The 18,297-nt window shown below is 38.2% G+C and overlaps 1 long non-coding RNA gene across 1 annotated transcript in view; it reads left to right on the top strand.

The window, feature by feature from the left end:
• Nucleotides 1-15,106: 15,106 nt before the first annotated feature.
• Gm39809 overlaps nt 15,107-18,297 on the top strand; it is a 48,542-nt gene continuing 45,351 nt past the window's right edge. The window contains exon 1 of the long non-coding RNA XR_866192.1: nt 15,107-15,183. This is a non-coding gene — a long non-coding RNA (predicted gene, 39809). The remainder of the gene's footprint in view (nt 15,184-18,297) is intronic.

Here is an 18,297-nt window from a genome sequence, read left to right as displayed (position 1 = left end):
GAGAGAGACAGCGTTTTCAGCATGGAAGCCAAATTACAACACATCAAACTAATCTTTCAGAGTATGGAAATATGGGGGTTGTGCAATTCCACAGAAGCCAGGTTTATAAGTAGTGGTGGCTTAGCTCTTCAGATGCAGGAGGAAGTGACCTGGGGTTGGAATGAAGTGACACAGAAGCATCTGGGACTTAACATACTGTCAAAATTTTCAATCACAATTGCTATGATTATTTAATGTTTCTTGGGATATATAGGTATATATATATATATATATACATGCACATATATATACACTATAATTTACACACACATAGACACATATATACATGCAAATATACATATACATATACATATACATATACATATACATATACATATACATATACATGCATGCTAACTTTTTTTTTAGGATTAGTGGTGAAAGATGGTGGTTTCAAATTCTCAGGTTATCATGGATACTTAGAAGTATTATTATGAATATGAGCAGTGTTTAAACATTTTATATTCAGAGCCAAGTTGGAGTCTTCAACTTAAACACTTGTTATAAATATGTGAGAACAGTACTACTCTCTGCCTCTGATATTATCAAAAAGCACTTTCCTGGGCCAGCAAGATAGCTCAGTAGACAGACACCACTGTCGAGCCCGATGACTTGAGTTCAGTCACCAGCACCCACATGGAAAGAACTGATTGCCCAAGTTATCATTTAACCTTCATATTGTGGCATGTACATATCCACATTCAGAGACACGTTCACACATTCATACATAAGTAGTTGTAATAAAAGATAAAAATCCTTTGCCAAGTTTTGATATATGTTGAATTTAAACATTTTATATCATACATATCTATTTATCTATATATAGATATTGAATTTAAACATTTTTCATGGTTTCATGACCATTCTTTTTTCCATGTCCATCATTTTGCCCATTTGTTGTTGTTGACTTTTACAATACAACTAAGTTTTTACTTTTACTTTTACATCCTTTTACTGTTTGCCTGACTGGTTCACTGTTACCTGACCTTAAGATAACCAAGCCTTCAATTATCCCAGTTTAGGGGATATGAAAAAGTTCAATATCATGTGGCTTTGGAGGAGTGGTTCCAGATGTGCCTGTCCTGATCTCACCTTACTTCCCCCTGCCTGATGGGACCTTGTAGGCACCAAATGAATATGTGTCTGTGGCCAAGTCTTTATCAGTAATAAGGTTGGAAATAAGGTTTAGGTCCTGAAATGCCTGCAATCTCTGGTGAACAACAGGTTAATGTCAGTCTCCTCTCTGTGTGTATCCAGCCAGTTCCCACATTCTCTTGGTTGCGTTGGTCTCTGTTCTTGCTACTTTTCCACTTAATGTGGATTGTATGCATGCTGCCCTACTGTTGATTTACTTTGAAACTTGGTTAGTAGGTAGAGATCCCTGAGTTCATTTGCTTTTTTACTTGGTAACCTGGCTCCCTGGAAGGAACTGCCAACCTTGCAGAGATGTTGAAGTCACCTCTGTCCCCAAATGCCTCCTGCCTAGACTTAGTCCTTGCTTGTGGTAAACTCAGGCTTGGATCTGATCCTTTGGACCTGTGACTTGGGGCTTGACAGCTCTCCTCCCTGACTTAAGAACCCCTAGCTTCTTTCTTCTTCCTGCTTTCCTCTTATCCCTGCAGAGATGAGTTAGGACCTGAACTGGCTATTCATGGAACTTGTGCTGGGGATATGGAGACTCATAATTACTGCTTCACAGAAAAGTCAAATGATTTGTGCCAGAAGGATAAAGATAATGCTCTAATGACTCCGAGAAATTTTGGGTGACTATCTAGGCAGTCAACTGTCTCTGTCATTTCTGTAGTGTTGGAAGCTGCTTGCCTGTACTTTCTGCATATTCAGATGATAGTTCCTTCTCAGGTCTCTGATGGTATTGAAGACTAGACAGTTATAGTCTCACAATTAAGCTTAAGTTGTTTAGAATTTAAGAAAGTGTTTTAAGTTCTTCGAGGATATTCTTAGGTTTATAAATTTAAGTTAGAATAAAATTTGATTTACGTTCAGAACTCTGAACTCAAAAAGATAGGATAGATAATAGAGTACTTTACCCAAGGTTGCCAAATATTAATGGACTGGACATTATGAATGTAATTCATATTGAATTCTCACCTAATTGTTTTTGAAATTAATATTATTGTTTATAGTTTATTAACATAAGAGAAAGAGCCTTTTAGTGGACTAAAAAGGGGGAGTTGGGGGATGGTGTTTTACACTGTATATTCAGATGCTAATTTCTATACCCAGACGTCTGGTTGCAGTCCGGATGTTGGCATGATCAAGTATCTCCAGTCTCAAAGTTATGTGAAATTTGTTTTCCATCATTTCTGATTGGTTAATAAAGAGATGACCAGTCAATTAGCTGGGTAAAAGAGATAGAGCTGGACTTCTGATCCCTGTCAGGGGGTCCCAAAGAGACCAGAAAGGAGGAGAGGAAAGGAAGAGAAGAAGATGTGGAGAGATCATGTGGAGGGACCAGGAGGAGAAAGAAGTCACCATGAGGCAGGTCATGGGCCACGAGGAGTTGCCATGAGCAGGTCATTAAGAGAGTCTCCATGAGGACAAACATGGAGCAGAGAAAGCCAAGGCAAGACTCAGATTCAAGGAAAAGAACCATGTGGTGGGTGATAGGCAGCCTAACTAATTAGATTAGGTTAGAATAGATGAATCTCTGTCCAGTAATAATGCTGTCAGTTTCTTAATAAATCTATCAGGTATCTGTGTCAATTCGTTTGGAGCTAAAGTGGGCTAGAATAAGCATAGGAACCCTCATTCAATTATTTGGGAACAAGGGGGCAAAGATAAACACCCAATTTAATATTGCAATAAGGGGCTCAGGTTCTAAAGGTGTGATGGCACAAAAATATTTATGTTTTCTGGGTCACAATTTGTAAGTTGCTAAAAAAAAATCATTCATTAATTCTTTATTCTTAAACCAGAATTTATTGAGTAAATACATATGGGAGAGCGACCCTTGGTCTTCAATTCAGCGTATTAAATTTGTTGAAATCAGCAAATTCTTCATAAAGACAACACACCTCTTAATTTACGTTTTTTTGTCTTACTTATAATTGGCCCATATATTCAAGAATATTCCATATTCTCTTAGAATTCTATCTTATTTTACTAACAGCAGTGAAAATTTTAATTCAAGGGAGAGTATCAACAATTTATCATAGCATTCTAGCATCCTATCTTCTATCCCCAACCCCAACCTGAAATATTAGGTAATTTTCAACTTACATGTTTCCAGAACTTTCATATTCAATTGACTTAACAACAGCTAGGGGCTGGAAAGATGATTCAGCAGTTAAGAGTATTTATTGCTCTTGCAAAGGACCCTGGTTCAGTTCCTAACATCAACATCATGGATTATGACCATTCATAACTCCAGTTCTACGGAATCTGATGCTCTCTTCTGATGTCCATGAGCACAAGAAACACATGTAGTACACACACATGCACATGTGTGTGCACACATACAAGCAAAATACTCTAAAATGCAATTAAGAAATCTAAAAAAATTAATAACTATTTTAATACAATTTTTGTCTAGAAGTTATACATTTTCCCTATAAAGACTCCTCTAAGAATGTAATGTTTTGAAAAGTAAAATTCTTGACTCAAGAATAAAGTATGGCCTATATAGGTGTATGTGGGTTAAGCTTGTATGTTTATTTGTCATTAGTGCTCTAAGGCCATTTTGTTATATCTTTAGCATTATTCCCACAGGACCAATAGAACACACATGCCGCATTATTTGTGGGGAAATAGTCCTTTATCCAGTGGCTGGAACATGATATAGTAAAAGGGAAGATCTTAGAAAATCTATAATTCAGGTTTGACTTCTTCTTATGTATTCTGGTCTATTTCAAAATATGAGTAAAATGTATATATTTCTAATATTTGCACATATATTGTAGGCAAGTTTAAATAGCATTGTGTATAATACATTTTTTAAAAAAAATTCTGGAGCAATTTACCTCTCCCTATGAGGACTAGAGAGAGTCAAACCCTATATTTTCTGAAATTATTGAGCAAAATAGGCTGATTTATGAAACTGCCAATATCATGTTATCTCAGAATGTGATATTTGTCTAATCTGGAGATGAATGGTCCTTTGAAGTGATTGAAGACACAGTGCCTTGTTGAATTTTTGTTCAGAAAATAGAATAAGGACCTAGGTTTTTTTTAAACATGACACTATCTCAGCCTTTTTATGGGATTCCTGTATTGATTTACATTTAAAATGTTTTTCTATCTGAATCTTCTGCCATTCTGAATGATCCCAAGGTCTTATTGATTTGGATGGAAACCTTGGTGAAGTTTGAAGAAATTATTTTTTATTTACAAATTTCAAATAAAGCATCATTTACCATAATGAACAGTCAGGTCCTAATAGTGCATTAGTACATTAATCTTTAATGCTTTTACAGATGATTGAGTCAGAGCTAAAAAAGGCAATGTCCAAGTGCAAGCCCAATTATGTGGTCCCTATCCATGAGGCCTCCTCCATCCAGGTACCAGTTCTCTACCAACCTTCCTCTCTTAGATCCTTGCCCTGCCTTTACCTCTGAGTTTAAGATGCTCTGAGATGGTAACAACATGAACAGCACTGATGGGAAGATGAAGGGGAAACTAGCGAGCTGGTCAGAAGTTATGAGTTGGATATCTGATATAGGGCCCGTGGTTTTGTCTATGTCCTACAGATTTGGACATGAATAAAAGGCAGTCTCTTTTGGCCAGTAGCTTGGCCTCTGACCTCCTTAACTGACTGAATCACTGGGGTGTGATGGCAGAGGGAAGAAGTAGGAACTTTTTATCGTTTCTATTTTTACAAAATTCATGAATGGTGTGAGAAAATGATATCATCATTTATAATAATATAAAATGTTATGTATAATAAGTAATATTATTGTTCTAATAAATTATCACTTATTTCATGCCTTTTATGTGTCGGCATCTTCAATTTTTTAAAGACAACGCTTTGTTTATTTACTCTTTGGGCAGGGATTTTTGTGGTGAGCTTGTAGAGGTCAGAGGACAACTCTGTGGAGGTAATGCTTTTCTTCTTTCACCTCAGTGTGGCTTCAGGAAATGGAACTTGGATCATCAGGCCTGTCTATAAAGAGCTTTACCTGAAGATTCATTTCTATATCCTGATTCGTTCTGCCTTTCACAAGTGTTGTGAAAAGATCTTCTATCTTTTGGAAGGTCTCAACTCTCATTAGGAATATGAAATGTGATGTTTTTATATGATGTTTAAATTTTAATTATATTTTTCATTCTGAAAATTAAAACAAAAAACCCCAACAACAACAACCAACCAAAGAAACAACCCAAGTGTATCTTTAGCCTATATTTCCAAGAAAATCTTGTATTGGCCAAACATATCTTCTTTCCAAAACATATGTCATAAAGGTTAGTGAGTGTTGTTTATGTCCAGGTTACTGTAAAGATCTATGCACATTTAAGTGACTCTCCTATTTTCATTTTCTGACATTCAATTGGGTGTTAGCTGTGTGACTATGTGTGGTATATGAACTAGGGAGTCTTTGTTTCATGTGCCTTTTGAGACAGCATCTTATTCTTACAGCCCAGGGTGATGTTGGGTGTACTGTGTAGTCCAGGCTAGCTTCAAGTTTGAGAACCCCCTACTCCAGCATCCAAAATGATAAGCTGTGTTACAACATCTAGCTTTGAATTGGAAATTTCTGATGAATTTTATTTGAGTGGATTCTTTCAGACATGTATGTATATATGAAAAATGATGTCACACTAATTACAGGTATAGGAGTTACTTTTGCAGAGTGATATGATGGCCTTGATTTTTTATCTCTGCCTACATATTATATCTATGTATTTTACCTGTAGGCATATCATCACTTTGGTTATAAACCTCTCATTACTAGATACTTTAGAGTCAAGGAAAATATAATTTATTCAAAACAAGAATCAAAATTCCAAATAACTCATCTTTGAATATCCAGAAATTGTGTTCAGAAACTGATACATGTAGTTCTTGAAAAAAATAGACAATTAATCATTTTGAGGGGAGCAGATAAGATGATGTCCTGGATGAATTCTTAGACTGGACTGAGGGGATATTTCATGATCTCCACCAACTACATCCTCCTACTTTGGAGCCAATATAGGAGTGATAGGAAGTAACCTGAGAATAATGGTGGCATAGGGGTCTCTTGGCTTCTACTGAATAACTTGCTCATCATAATCTTACCACAGAATCACCAGCTGATAACAGATGTTATGCAATAATGTCATTTTGTAATGCTTTAAATTGGATACTAACAGGAGGCTCCCTTGGATGGGGAATTCATGCCATGTTATAAATCTTTATAAAAGGGGCATTATAACTCAATTCCTACAGATCCTCATTAACAGTATTCTGAAATGTAACATTATAAGACATAATCCTCAGGCTCCCTGCAGACTTGCACTGAATTGTGATCTCTTTATTGCTTTGTGTTTATTGCACATGAACATTTCTAGCAGAGTTTAAACTTCCTGCTCACAGAGATGTTTGCCTTACTCAGAGACATGCCCAAATGCAACTTACAACACACTGACTACTTTTGTTATTTTAAATATGAACCTTCTAGAAAAAAACAGAACAAGTTGTGAAGTTCTCATAGCATTTCTATGGTGTCAGGAACTCAGTGACTCTCAGTGACTGGTTGGCAGAGTGGGTAGTGCTTTGTACCTCAGAGATGGTCAGTAAGTGACTTCTTCAACCTCACAGCAAAGTAAAAGTTAATTTAAACAAAAGTAATAGAAGATTAAATTATAAGACATCAGTGTTTTATCACAGAAACAGAGAGAAAACTAGAAATACCCAGCTATGGAGAGAGGAAAGTATATTTATTTGGTCCTGGGTGAGTAACTATTATTGAACAAAGTAAGAATGCACAAAACAAAGCCAGAAATAATGAAAAGACAATCACCTTCTGGTTTTCATTGCTGAGCCTTGGGAGAGTGACTTCACAAATATTTTATTAAATTCTTACACTACGATAATCTCATGCATATAATCATCATAATATATATATACATGTGTATAAATAGATGTGTGTACATGTACATACATAAAATAAAGATATAAATATATTATATTGTGTTTGTATATATATTGTATATCTACACATATGTATATGTACATATATATGCATACACACATATTTTTATACACACACACACACTGAAGTATAAACATTGGAGTTTACAGACACTTAGTGGCAAAGATGTGCTATGACTTGATGTTGGTTTTTAGGCCAATATGATCTTCTGTTTTCTTAGATTCTGGTGAGATTTTTGCTTGTCAAATTTGTAGTTTTATAGCTAGGGTGAAGGAGCCTCATAGGAAATGGAGAGTTAGGTGTTCTTGCCAGTCAATGTCTGAGCTCCATGTTACAATAGTAGAAATGTTTGTAATACCCATGAACTCAGGCCATTTTTGAAGATATACCTTGCAGTTCTTATAGTTTTAAGCCAAAAGGTCAGTGACAGTAATGCCAAACAGACATTGCCAGGGAGAAGCAGCGACAGGAAATCCATTTCCTTTCTGCTTCTGTGGTAAAACTCTACGACCAAGGCAACTTATAGACAAAAGCGTTTACTTGGGGTTATTGTTTCAGAAGGTCATGGTCCATAATGGTGGGAAAGCATGGTGGCAGGTGGCAGATATGTCAGGTGGAGCTGGAAGTTGACAGCTGAGAGCTCACATCTTGAAACTCAAGCAGGAAGCAGAGAGAAAGAACTGTGGCTGGCATTTGAGAAGCTCAAAGCCCACGCCCCACTGACATACTTCCTCCATCAAGACCAATGGACTTCCTAAACCTACCCAAACAGCACTACCAACTGGGGGCCTAGTACTCGGATGCCTGAGCCTATGGTGATACATCTTACTCACCCCAACACAGTGTTACAGAAAAGTACCTTGTCTTTCATTATACCATGACTTTAACAGGTAGAATGTTTTAAAACCCGCATTTGAAAGAATATTGTTTAGGACGCAATCATCACAATCATAGGTTCCAGAAGAATCGAATGTGTCTATAAATTATACTCATAGAAGGAATGAGGTTTGAGGGCATGAGAAAGGAAAACAACTATTTTCCACTTTAAGTACTGCTTTGGCCATATGCACCCCTACTGCTGTTGACAGCACACGTCAACAAAATCCATCCCTCAAGAGTGTCAAAATGTGGTTTGGGAACGTCTTCCTGAAGATTTACAGGTATGTTTCTGTAGCAAGATTACAAGACTTATTTTTGGCACAGAACCTTCCTGGTGGTTGTTGTTGATGATTGCCCCGGAGTTCCTCTTTTCTGAGTCCCAGCAAGAGGCTTCCTAAGCAGAGACAAAGGCTAGGCTCTGGTGACAATCAACAATGGTGGGCATTATTCTTTGTGTGATTGCCATGCTGAGAATCAAATTCGTTTCAAGTCAGTCATTTATCCTGGCTGGATAATATCCACTGGACATCCTAAAACTGGAAGGCTTAAGAGAAAGAAGAAGGTGGGGATCTGCTTCAAGCAGTTCAGGTTTCACTGAGTGATATGCATGAATCACCAGTAAATTTGTATTTTTTAAAAATTCAAAATATAGAGGACCTATCAAAATAAGATTGCAATCTTACTCCTTTTAAGCACTATAAGTGTATTTCCACTTAAAGTAATAATAATAATCTGCTCCCAACAGCTCCTTTTCATATATTAACCTCTGCCAACGTTACCTTTGAACAGTTCTACAACCTCCCAGGGTGCAAATGTCTCTGTTTAACTAACACTCTTTATTTTATTACATTCAAAATGTACTTGTGAAAATGGAAGTGCTTTGTATTGCTGTTATAGCTCCAACAATGTGATTATTTAGCACTTCTCAGAGACTGATTTCCCTGTTAGTATTTGTACAGCCCATGTACCCGCTACAAGCCATGAAAGGTGCAAACGGCTTTGGAAGGCTGGAATTATTTAGCATGTTTTAGAGCAAGAATGACAGGGAACAACAGCAAGAGGGAGCACAAAGGAAGGTTTCTAAGAAGTGAAAATTCTAGGATCCTGTTGACAAAACCCTGTAAACAAATGTGGAACATAATCAAAATAACCTCTCACTGTAGCTGCGAACCAGATTCTGGAGGTAAAATCCACAAAAGGCGCCAGCCATGAGGAAGACAGTGAGGGATTTATGCTTCATATCCAGGTCTGCACAGAAGGCTAAGCACAAGAGGTCTACCTTTACAGATGAGCACATATTTCCTAGACACATAAAAACGTTCACCTCTAAATTTGTGGAATTAATTTCAATGTGTTCACTTTTAAAGAAAGATGTTGACTTTCTGATTGAGTCACTTCTGACTTAGACCTTCCTGGAAAGTGCGGCTGCAGGTAACTTGGATATGACAATGACTAACAGCCAGGAGTCTTGGTTAGACAATTATAAAATTATGGGGCTGCAAGAGTTAATACTACTGACTGTCTCTGTGTTTGGAAGGCAAGGCAAAGGTGAAAAGTCGCTCTGTGGCATAAGCTTTGCTCCCACATACCATATTTCCTTTTCTACCTTGTGAATGGCAGGTGTGGTCTTATCATCTGCTGGTCCTTGACCTGTTAGTGTGAGAACAGAAAAGTATGTCAGTGATTCAGAAACAGGCCAGTATAAATCAGAGCTATGCTCTTTGAATTACAGTTCTGAGCTTTCCTTACTACTGGGTCTGCCTTTGACATACTAACAGTCGGGTCACGGTTTTAACAATGGTGCTTCAGTACAAAGGAATGTCACGCAACTTTTACTAATCATAAACTAGAAGGCTGAATAGAAACTTACAAACTGTTTTACAGTGTCATGAAAGGGATTAGTGTGGAGATTGATATGAACACCTTGGCAATGACTGTGGAAGATAAAGTAGAAGTAGGAATTGGAAGGTGAAAATGTAAAAATTAAAACATTCTAAGGGCTCATGGTGGAGCTCAATAGCGACATGGTTGTCCATCATGGTTTTTAGCCCCCATTACCAAAGTACACACTATCAAACAAACAAGTACTATCAAACAAACAAGTAAACCAAACAGGGAAAATTGGTTTATATGAAGACTGTTTTGTTGCATTATTATTATTATTATTATTATTATTATTATTATTATTATTTCTATGACTACTACTATTATTACTAGTTACCACTAGTGGTATCTACTATTACTACTCATAATAATAATAGCAGGAGTAATCTTTTATTGTATTTTGTGTATGTTTGTGGACAGTGCCCAGAGACCAGAAGGGGGCATTGGATCCCCTGGAACTGGAGTGACAAACAGTTGTGGGCCACCACTAGGGGCCTGGGAATCAAACTCAGGTTCTCTGCAAGAGAAAGCAGTGCTCACTGAGACATCTCTCTAGTCCCTGTTTTGTGGCCTTAAAAAACTTACTGTAGTTTCACTAGTTCTCATTATGTACACACACACACACACACACACACACACACACACACACACACACACGTCAAACAAAAATCATACCCTACTATGGCTAGCATAATTTGAGAAACTGGGATAAGAAATAAGTTGCCATATATGTAAATTTGGGAAGAACATAGAAGCTCAAAGACTTGAATTGGTCCAAATTCATAAAGTTAACTTGATCAAAGTTTTATGCTTTATATAGGTGTGTGTCTATAACAATCATTCATAAAACATGAAATAAGATAAATTAATACTTTTAGTTCTGGAATTGCCAATAATCTGTTAAAAGAAAGTTAGTTTCATTGTTTTTGCTGTGGATCTTGTCTAAAAAGGGTAGGTGTAGAGAAAAATACCAGTGTTTATTAGGTTGTTGTCAAAGGAATTGATTGGTGTACTGGCTTGTTTTGTGTGTCAAGTTGAGACAAGCCGGAGTTATCACAGAGAAAGGAGCCTCCCTTGAGGATATGCCTCCAGGAGATCCAGCTGTAAGGCATTTTCTCAATTAGTGATCAAAGGGGGAGAGTCCAGCCCATTGTGGGTGGTGCCATCTTGGGGCTGATGCTTGGCACTTTGAGAGGCCAGGTGAGGCCACTGATGAAGGCATAGCCTCAGATGTAGTTGAAGTCCCAGAACTGATGAAGTCATGCAGAACAGTTGAGGCTTGGCACCTTGAAATGAACCTATGAGAGGCTATTTGTGAAAGTGCAGCCCAGTTGCAGCAGAAGACAGCAGTGCTTTGGTGATGCGGTACCATGAGATGACCACCAAGAACAGCAGCAGCAGTGGAGTACAAGCAGTTGGAGCCTAGAAGACAAGGTGTGTGCTACAAAGGACAGATCTGGAGAAATGACCCAAGCCCTTGGTGGAGCCCAGATGATGATAAGTGGATCCCAGACATTGGACAGTTGGAGTTTGATTTTGCTTTTGATTGTGACTGTGCCCTGATATTTTTCCCTCTTGTAGTAAGAAAATATTTTAGTGGATCCCACAGTTAAGAGACTTTGAATTGTAAAAAGGACTTTGAATTTCAAAGGAAATTGGATATTTTAAAGGGATTGTAATTTTAATATGTAAGAATTTGTAAAGACTGTGGGACTTTTAAAGTTACTTAGGTCTTGGGGATGAATAAGAAAGTGAGGGTTGAGGCTTAATAGTGATGTATTTGTGTGTCAGTTGTACTGGCTGGTTTTGTGTGTCAACTTGACACGAGCTGGAGTTATCACAGAGAAAGGAGCTTCAGGTGAGGAAATGCCTCTATGAGATCCAGCTGTAAGGCATTTTCTCAATTAGTGATCAAGAGGGGAGGGTCCTTTGTGGGTGGTACCATCTCTGAGCTGGTAGTCCTGGGTTCTGTAAGAAAGCAAGCTGAGCAAGCCAGTAAGTAACATCCCTCCATGGCCTCTGCATCAGCTCCTACATCTAAGTTTCTGTCCTGCGTGAGTCCCTCTCTTGACTTCCTTTGGTGATGAACAGCAGTGTGGAAGTGTAAGCTGAATAAACCCTTTTCTCCCCAGCTTGCTTCCTGAACATGATGTTTTGTGCAGGAATACAAACTCTAAGACAGTTTGCTACCTTTTATTAACTCATTCAAGGTATTCTTTCCAAAGAAAAGGTTAGAAATTAAAAGAAATTAATCTTTTTATTACATTGACTTATCTATTTAGTGTATGTTCACATGTCCACTAAAGTGTAAATGTGGTGCTCAGAGAACAACTTGCAGGAGTTGGTTCTCTCCTTTTACCATGTGGGACCTGATATTGAACTCAGGTCTTTGGTCTTGCCTTTATTAGCTGAGCCATCTCACAGTTTGTATTAGAACCTCTGGATGTAGCTAGAACTTTATGACTGGGCAGCTGTAGAAATCAATATATATGTCCTTTTGAGTCTGAGTTACCTCACTCAGGATGTTATTTTCTAGTTCCATCCATTTGCCTACAAAAGTCAGGATGTCCTCGTTCTTAATAGCTGAGTAGTATTCCATTGTGTAAATGAACCACATTTTCTGTATTTATTCTTCTGTCATGGGACATCTGGGTTGTTTCCAGCTTCTGACTATCACAAATAAGGCTGCTATGAACATAGTGAAACATGTGCCCCCGTGACATGGTGGAGCATCTCTTGGGTATATTCCCAAGAATGATATAGCTGGGTCTTCAGTATTATACTAATACCTTGAGACTTTCTGTGCATCCTGAGGACACAATGGAATGATCCCTGTGGCTAAGGAAGGAAAACTGTACTTAGTGAATAAGGAGGGGAGTGCCTTGCTGGAGGGGTTCCACTTCTATCTTTTTGTGCCAAATTTTTAATTTTCCTCTTCCTCCTCCTTCCCCTTCTTCTTTCTTGTTTCCCTCATTCCTCCCTTTCTTCATCTTCTTCATTTATGGTTCTGTGATGTTGAAGACTAATTCTGAGTCTCATCTACGCCCTGCTCAATTACTTGGTTGTATCACTAATCCAATGGGCTTTTAAAAATATTTGTGTAGGGAAATGACTCTATTGACAAAAATGAAAGGAGGAAAGAAGAGAGAGAGAGCGGAGGTGAGTGAGGAGGAGAAATAAGAAAGAGGAAGAAAAAGAGATGAGAAGGCTGGAGTACTATGGATCTTTCCTATTCTGTCTTTCATTTTCTAAACACATTAATCTTAAAAGTATCTGTATCTTTTATCTCATATCTAGATGCCTCCACCCTCTCTTTCTCACACATGCACACACATTCACATACACCGTTGTAGAGAAATTAAGAAACAATGAGGGCTGGATAGTGCAGCAATAGCTCTAGACTAGAAAGTGGTGCTTAGCAACCAGGACCGCAAAGTTGCTTGCCTGGCCATCTGGATTGATTTTGTTTTTTGTTTTTGTTTTTAAAGCTCTGATAATAGCTGAAGATTGTCTTGTGGTCTGGAGTAGTGATTCCCAGTGTGTCTTTGAGTCATTATTCTCTTTGACAGGCAGCAGTCAATTTCATTTGTACTTGACCTCTGCCTAGGGATGGTACTTTGGACCACATTCTCTTGCACTAGGGTAGAACTGTGGGCTACAAGTTGTAAATGGTTTTTCTGGAAAGTGGACCTCTAAAATGGGACAGGACCAGCTGGTGAGTGACATTAGACACTGGTTCCTTACCTCAGAGACTGACTGTTGGTAAGCAGCTGATGGAGATTTTTGTGGGGGGTGGGGATTATATACTCTGCTCAGGAAACAGTATTTTAGGTTTCAGTTTAAATAAAATCACCAGTAACCTTTCCATGCAAAGAATGAAAAGGCTGACTCCCAAGTTTGAAAGCATCAAAGATAACACGACATGCATATTTGTCTATTCTTGTAGACCACCAGTGACTCTAATGAAAGTCTTTAAAATAAATCTATACACTTGAGATCTAGTCCAGTAAAACCTTTAAAGTGTTAGAGTAACTGATAACACACACACACACACACACACACACACATACACACATACACACACACACACACACGTTGTCGTTCCCTAACATGGGTGAAAACAGCACTTGTTTGCGCCTACTCTCCATGCTCCTTTAACAGGGGTGATAACTGGACAATCCATCTGATTTAGCAGATGAAACCTTCCAGCTCCTTTTACCCTTATACGCTTTCCAACTCTAGTGGACTCCAGGAAGGAAATTGCCATTCAATTACCCAAAGTCAGCCAGGAAATACTCTTTTATTTTAGGCAGCTTCGGGGTTCTTGGAGAACATGGAAGTAGTTATAAAAATGGAACTTTCTCAATTTCCTGTCCTCATCTTTGGCCAGTCTCCTATAGTTTCATGGGCAACAGGACACTGTTCTTTCTGCCCTCGTGACACTCTGCTGGCCATTGCCCCAGTCCCCTAAGTACTCCCTTGTGCCTAGAGCCTAGCTCCTTTTCCACTTAGCATTGCATGAAGTTACCACCGTCAATCATGTGGCTTCTTGGCTTGGATCTGAGTGGGGGTGTATTTTTTCCTGTTTTCTAGTTCATATTTTGTGGGGATATCTTTGTCCAGATGGTCTCTATCCCAGGACATTTTGCAGAATATCTGTGAGCCAGCAAAATGCCAGGGAATTTCTTATTTTCTTTGGACTCAAGAAAGTCCCTTGGTTTGCTCCTTGTTGCCGAGTCATTCTTGTGAACTTTAAGCATGTTCCCTTCAGAAAGCAGTATTTTCTGAGCCACACATGTATATATACATATACATGTAGCATTTACTATGGAACAATAAAAATTAGTCTTTGGCAGATTCTTGCAAAAGCAGACTGTGGAAAGGATAGCATTTTTATTTATTTATTTTTTTATCCCTTTTTATGAGACGGGCTAACCCTTTCTCTTTGTGGCTTTACTTTTAAGCAGAATTATTGAGCCTCAGAAATACATTTGGAGCACATGTTCCCCATTGGACAGTCCCCGGAGTTGACCCCAAGGACTCCGTATCTGTCTAACCTCCTCCCAACACCAATCCCAGAACGAGACTAAGTCCTTTAGAAGCAAATCACGTGGAATAAGCCAGATTGCAAATGAAAGCTGCACGGTCTATTGGCAGCAGCGTAATTTGTGTTTATTATGCTCTTTCAAGCACTGCTCTGTCCCCTTTGTCTCCTTTGCTTCTCGCACGGTAGACATCTGCTCACAACTGAAATGCCTTGGAAGAACTTGATCCCTTCGGGCTAGAAGAGGTGAGGGTGGAACAGGGGCCACTTCATCTGAATAATGTTTAGCAACTTCACTCTGAAGGATGGTGCGAACGATCTTTCTTCTCCCTTTCTCCTGCAGCCTAGCACAGCCCACTCTCTATTGTCTTGCAATGTGCAGGAGCGGTCTGAGTAAAGGATGCTGTGTTGAATGACTACTCCTGTTGAGGGCTTTTAAATGCTTTAACATGTGGCATCATTGTTATAGCTGTCATTGCTGTCTTGGAATTTATTCTCAGCTCTGAGAAAGGCTTTTAAGCCATGTGTCAGGCAGCACGTCAGCAGAAATTGCCAACAAGCATGATTTATATTCAGCCTTTTAGGGCCAGAAGAGTACTGCCACAGGCTGCTTCAGGTCTGAAAAAGATAGGAGCCCATCTCAGCAGTCTGGGACCTACATCTGCCCTTGGTCAGGCTAACCATTTTATTTGAATGGTAACAGACATTTTTACTGGCAGATTTCCTGAATATGCCCTCCTGTATTGCAGTTTTAGAAAGTTGCCTCTTTGTACCTCACACTCACCCCTTTTCCCTGTCCTGTATCTGCACTCTAGTCCTCTTTAGAACCTATTAGAAAGGGGCCATTCCAGCTGTCTACACTAACTGAACACAGGTAAGACTGATAGTTTGTTGTTAGGGATATTTATTGTCAGAGAGCTTATCATTGGAGATTTAAATTAGTAATATGGTACAATCTCATTCGATGGCCTATTTCTTACTCCAAAGAATACCATGCAGATATCACATACTAACAAAATAATAAACAAAAATCAAGTTATTCACCCACCTAACTAATGGATGGATAAATAATGAGAACATACCCATATAAGAGAGTATATTCAACCTTATAAATAATAAAGTTACTGATATATGTTATGACATGAATGATCACACACATGCACACATACACAAGTAGCAACTTGGTATACTATTCCATTCCTATGAAATCTTTAAGATAAAGTACAGAGAAACAAAGAGTAAATAAACTATTATATGGTAGAGGCTGAGCCAAGGAAAGAGAAGAGTATATTAGTGTATATTGAGTTTCTTTTTGAGGTAGAAAAAAATCTGGAATCAGATAGTTGTAAAGTGTGATGTGCACCATTAATGTATTAATACTATAGTATTTTTCAATTTTAATAAGTGGGTTTTAAGTCATGTAAATTATAATCTGAAAGATATATATATATATATATATACATATATATACACACACATACATACATACATATATACATATAGTGAGATTATTTTAGTTCCTTTTGGGTGTTTGTGCGTGTTTCTAAAGGAACCTTAAAAAAGAGAAATTGACCTTAGACTGTGTAGTGATTATGAACTTACATCTATAAAAACAGAAGATATGAGCTACAGTTATATGCCAATAAGAAAGACTTGTTTGGTGAAATTGCTATGGATGGAATTAGAATTTCATAACTTCCTTTGCGTCTCTGTGTGTTTTTCCATTTTAAAAATTATGCTGGTCTATTTTGTAGAACTTTGAAGATGAATCTAAGTTTTATATTTGAGGAGAAGAGGAAAATAATGTTAGCTTAAAATGTTCATCTCTATCCACGGGAAACAGTGTGCCCTGAGAAACAAGAATCAGATGGGGAGCATGAGCTATAGAGCAGGCCAGTCAGTCTTCATCATTTACACACACACAGAGAACATAGTCTATTTAGATGTATTGTCTTAGCATCATAATGGTGATGAATGCATTAGAAGGACACTTAACCTGGCTGCCGGGCATTCCTAAGACCACTACCTTGTTGGTCACATTAACTTATATATGGTTGAAGAAGGTTACTTTCAGCACCTCTGCTCACATTCCACTGGAGAGATCAGTCATTATGTCGTCATTCCTTGTCTGGTTGCAACAGGAGACTAGACAAGGGATTTCTGGTTGGTTGACTGTGTGTCTCACAAAAGCTATGGTGATTCAGAAAAGGAGAAGTGTAGATTTAGAGGAAGGGATGGCTAATATTGATTGTCAGTGTGACCACATCTAGAGTTAATTAAAGTACAAGTTGCTGGGCACTCCTGTGAGGGAGTTTCTGGATCCGGTCATTTGGAGCAGGAAAAGCCGCCCTGAGTGTGGGCAGTACTTCCTGGTGGCAGAATGGAAGAAAAAAAAAATTGCTTTTTGCCTGTTTGCTGTTCCTGACACTGGCAAGTTCTTTATCCTGCTGAGGCAGCATTCAGTCCCCAACACATCTTCAGACCTCCAAAGACCAACTCTCCAGGAATCCCCCAGACCCTCAGTTAAGGCTACTGAGGCCTCCAGCCTTGTGCACTTAGCAACTACTGTATTGGCCTCCCCTGTGTGAGACAGCAGTTGGGTTTCCTAGACTCCTTCCTGCAAATGAACATAATAAACCTCTTTTTAATATATGTGTCCATTTAGTCAGTTCTTTTCCTTTAGAGAAACCAACTAATGCAGAAAGGAAACTAACACACTTCCATACTTTCTATTTAAAATATGCCTTTTGAGTATTTTCTAAGTATTTGACTATTTTTTTTAAATATAATAAAATTAGATTTATGTGACATAAAGATATCTTGAAACAAATAGCAATTTTAGATTGTACTTGTAGGTAGTAGAGGTTATTGGTACTGTTTAAAATTATGAAACTAACCTTGTGGTTTGAATGATTTGTAGGCATTCACTTCTTATATGCATGTTGTGGGACTCAAATGACCCTAGAGGTTTTTTAAACCATGTGCTCATTAATGTCCTCCTTTGCTCTTTCTTGTTTTACCCAGAGAATGGTTGCTTATAAGCCACTCCCATTCTTGATTATCCTTGTATCTAAGTTTTTATAGATCTTTTAGCACCAGGGTTGATTTTTCTGTACAAAGAGCTCTCGAGGTGCCCTATCTCCTATAACAGTGTCCATACTAGTTACAGTAATGCTAGGTATTTCAGTGAGTGAGCTCCAAATTTCAATTCCTTAAGAGAATATAAACATGTTTCTTGGTTATATAACAAGTATAGTATGAGTGTGCCATGGGAGCTTTGAACTTGATGATTGAGCCAGGCCCCTCCCTTCTTTTGATGATATCAATTTTAAGATCTCTGCCGTCCTTAACATCTAGCTA

Source organism: Mus musculus, chromosome 2, assembly GCF_000001635.26.
Source record: "Mus musculus strain C57BL/6J chromosome 2, GRCm38.p6 C57BL/6J".
NCBI lineage: Eukaryota > Metazoa > Chordata > Mammalia > Rodentia > Muridae > Mus > Mus musculus.
This window is presented reverse-complemented; position numbering and strand designations above follow the sequence as displayed.